Raw genomic sequence first — 4,410 nt, forward strand, 5'->3', positions numbered from 1 at the left:
TGGCTACAGGCACCAACGCAGGCAGCAGCTTCTTGAAGAACTCGACCCAGCAGCACACTGCTGGCTGCCAAGCAGACAGCTGAGCACAGCTAGCTGGGGCTGCAGTTAAAGAGACCTTGTTGCCACCTACCACTCTATCCACCCATTTCTCTCTGACTGTAACGGATCCTGTGTCCTGTGTCCCCATTTTCCCCCGTGTCCCCTTTCAATTTGGGTCTCTCTCTCTCTCTCTCAGCTGAGAGCTAAGCTGACAGAGACGAGCCTCCTCTCCTTCGTCACCTGACTAGCCACTTGTTTTAAAGGCACATCAAGCTAAAAAAAACAAAAAAACAGAGAGGTACATAAAGCCTCTTAAATACAGGAGCATCTCGTTTATAGGAGTGGGGGGGACAAGGAACCATCCAAGATATTACAACATCAATATTCAAAAACAGACCTAATGCCATCACGGGAACAATTGGTGCAGCAGAAGACGACCGAGGACCTGGGAAATGTGATGTTCAACGTGTACCGTTTTAAAGAAAGTCCTGTAATCATTGTCCAATTTCGCCTGTGGTGACGATCGCACTTTCTGTTATTGTGGGAAGTGTCTGGTGTTTGCTATGGCTGGAGAATTACAATGAGAAGCCCTAACCAGCAGACATAGGCAGGGCTGGAGAACCGTCGTTAGGTTTAGCTACGCACCACAAGGCTTACCACAACATGTCTGTCTACAGCTCTCGCGGACTAGAAACTAACTTTTGTTATCTGGGCTGTAAAGGAAGCGTTTGTTTTAGAGACCACTAAGTGTAAAGTAACTTTATTTCTTTCCCGTTTGACCCCATCCGACACAACTGGACTGAGCATTGAATAGGCAACTTTTTTGACTTGGATGAAGACGATACCGTAATAACGTGATAATAAAATGGATGTCAAGGAACAGCTTAAGGAACAGTTTAACGATACAGTCAATTACATATTGTAAGGACAGTATGCTGCATTGACCCATTTCAGGTTCAGATAGAGAGAAAGAGAGGGAGAGCGTTCACTTCAGCATTCACTCCTTGGGTTCATCTTACCATGGTGGGAAGGGAAAGAGTCTATCGGTAAAATAATCAGCGTTTATCTCCGCACTGCTTCTCTCTCTGCCAGCAGCAAGGAGATGTAAGGGATTTGTCTGATTAAAGCGTGTGTTCTCTGAGGAGACATGGTACATGCAGGAGTATTGACAAGAGAGGTGGCGATCTGGTCTCCTCTCAGTCAGTAGATCCCCAGACTAAACAACCCAGCACAACATAAGACATGTGGAACAGAAGCAGTAGGCTCATGGTGTGAGGGTTTACCAGTGGACTGGGTTAAAGCCAGGATCCGCCCCTGATACATGTGCTACAAGATACTATACCAAGATCAACACTTCAGTAGACATAAATACTGTTTCAAAAATATCAATAAGACCAATCCTATCAAATATGCTTCATATTGTTGCCTTTACTGTAAATCTTTGTGTACATCGAAAGCCCAGTAAGCATGACATAGTTGACTTGTACACCACTACTAGTCATCATATCAAGAAAAATCCCAATCTGTGTCATGTTTACAATGGCCGGGCAATGTTTGTTGACAGTGTTTATAGTGATGTGCAGTCACTAATGATGCATGCAACCTGGAGATCTTCCCGTCAGCTATTTATACCACGCATTCACTAGGCACGGGGTTCATTTTAGCCATGTCATCTCAAAGGCCTGCTCCACTTCCTAAACCCTAATCTCCCTCTCAGGGAAGGTACGTGCCCTGGTCTGGATGGCTGCTGTTGTAGTTGCTGTATGGGAAACAGCCTTCGCCATCCATCCCTGAAATATAACATCATATGGCTCAGCAGTTGGCACACTCAGAAAACTGGTATTTATTATTATCATGTTGTGTGTACACTTACCTATCATTTGGACTGCCCACGCCGTGTCACCTTTGGTCTACTGAAAGATAAGAAATGTAATGGTAGGTGGATGAATATGTACGCAATGAAACTGTATTCAACACTTCATATCAGGATATGGCCTATGCAGCTCTATACACGTGTACATTCTTGCACAGTAAACACACGCTCCCCATGCATCCGATAATAACAGGAGTAGATTGATGATCTTGCCCATGCCTACATAGCGATGATACTTGGTGCTTCGCTTGTTACCTTTTCGACCCCCTTTGTATCCATATCAGTGTTTTGACAGCATGATCATCACAGCCGTTATTTTAATCCATTGAACCCTGACTCAGATCCTGACTTTAATAAAGGTAATTGATTTAATCCGCCCACATCTGCACACCATTAAAAAGAGATCTCTGTATAGCGGAGATAATAAGATCAACATTGCGTGGGCTGGCATCCACTGACGTCACTTTTTACTCTTGAGGGTTTGAGGCCTTGCTGTCACGAGAGCCGTCGTCATTATTTCCCACACATGTGAGCGTGCGCACACACACCCGCACACACAGCAGATGGATGTGCCAGCCAGCCTCATAAACCTGACCTCTGGACCAGGGTTTCCCAAACTCAGCCCTGAGGCCTGCATTTTGGATTTTGCCCTAGCCCTACACAGCTGATTCAAATAATCAACTCATCATCAAGCTTTGATCATTTGAATCAGCTGTGCAAAAACCAAAACATGCACCCCTGGAAGGCCCCAGGACCATGTTTGGGAAACCCTGCTCTGGGGGGAAAAGGAATATCACTGATTTTATTGAACTCCAATTGAAATATTGCTGTAAATGTTTCACTAGTCAAGCGAAAAAAATCAGATACATTGATGATGAGTCGATACCGTTCATTGTCCACGTTCAGTATTGAAAAAATAATGATTATGTATGTTCATCTAGGCTGCAGAACAGCGACACCCATCGTCCAAGAAGAGTAATGTTTGTGTTGTTGTTTACATCAGAAATAATAAGTGCGCATCTCACGTACTTTCAATGAACATGTCATTTATCAAAAGGCCTACTTTGGTAAACATTAGCAGAGTCAAAGAAAACAGAATGACGTATTTTAGGCCATTTACTGGATGACATTATTAATATCTACATCTGTTCTGAAGTTCTGCAGATCTCTTTATATAGTATACATTCCTTATAATATAAACGGTGTAAATTGACCTCAATCCAAAATATAACGCAACTTGCTAAGCCACTCAGCATTGAGAAGCAGCATCATAAGATGCTCAAAGAAATACGGACATGCAGGTAAATAAAACTACGCAACATTCTCCAAGGCGCCAAGCCCTTATCCCTTCTCTCGCAGCATCCTTTTTTTTTTTTACTGTTACGGTACCCTCCCCACCATCCTGTCTTCAATTAGTTTATTGAACTAGTCCCTTGTAAAAACGCAAATTTTTACTATGCGATCATACATTTGTACGCAGTAGCTTATTCATACTGTAAAAATATTTCGTAACAACTGTTTCATAACCCCATAGCCTACACGTCAAGACTGACTCGTCTATGAACATGAATAAAATATTAGAAACAGGAACTGCTTGAAGACTATAGAAGAGTTACGCAATACAAATGTGAGCAATTATTTCCTGATTATCTACATGTAAAATTTTAAAAAATGTCACCTGTGATAACCTGGGACGTTGACAATGACAGTAGGCTGCAGCCATGGTGGTGTGTGATGATGATCCATGCTTCATCCCTCTTGGCCAGAAAGGACTCACCTATGTCGCACCTATAGCAAGTCCTGTATACATTCTGGACAACAACACATGATCCTGGCATTGGTCCCTGGATCCTTTATTTCAAGACGTTTCCTTTTAAAACCAGTTAATCCACCGAATTTTCCAGAGCGCCTCATTCAAACCACGCCCTCTCACACACCCCTGCTTTTGGATTGGCTGCTGTACAAAAACGTAATGGCGCGTCGTCTGGAATCACATGCTTTTGACGCATGTTTAAATACGTTTGGAACTGTCACACTTTAAAATGTAGCCATTTTACCAGTCTGTACTGAACACGGTGTTTTTGATTTATTTGTACGATGATGGTGAAGCGCAATTAGAGTAGTAGCCTATCATAGGCCTAGGCCTACTGCCCAATAAAACAATAGTTCTACCTGTCCATAAACTACATCTCTGATTAAATAATAATTACAATGTGCCATTATGCTAATGAAATTAACTCGTTTCTTTCAGTTTTCCCTTTCAATAATAACCTATTGAAACCCTTACGAAAAGGTAGAACGACCATTAGTACAGAAGGGGGCGTACTCTCCAAAGGATAGAAATCCTGGTTTGAAGGACATTCTATTGCTTGTGGAACAGTGAACAGTGCTGTTCTCTCTCACCGTGTTGCCATATCTTTCGTGGCTTTTGGCCTATACTAATGCACTGACGCAGTCTTTCACAGTTTTACTTGATTGACGTGGTGAAGTTATTGTCT

The 4,410-nt window shown here is 42.6% G+C and overlaps 1 long non-coding RNA gene across 1 annotated transcript; it reads right to left on the bottom strand.

The window, feature by feature from the left end:
• Positions 1 to 783: 783 nt before the first annotated feature.
• Positions 784 to 3,977, bottom strand: LOC110492088 (uncharacterized). Its single transcript, XR_002468948.3, has 3 exons — positions 3,591 to 3,977; positions 1,913 to 1,952; positions 784 to 1,829 (listed from the first exon to the last, which is right to left on the bottom strand). It is a non-coding gene; the product is annotated as an uncharacterized LOC110492088 (long non-coding RNA).
• Between the last annotated feature and the right edge of the window lie 433 nt (positions 3,978 to 4,410).

The sequence above is a fragment of the Oncorhynchus mykiss genome, chromosome 16 (genome assembly GCF_057628025.1).
Source record: "Oncorhynchus mykiss isolate SJ-2025 chromosome 16, ASM5762802v1, whole genome shotgun sequence".
In the NCBI taxonomy this organism is placed as follows: domain Eukaryota; kingdom Metazoa; phylum Chordata; class Actinopteri; order Salmoniformes; family Salmonidae; genus Oncorhynchus; species Oncorhynchus mykiss.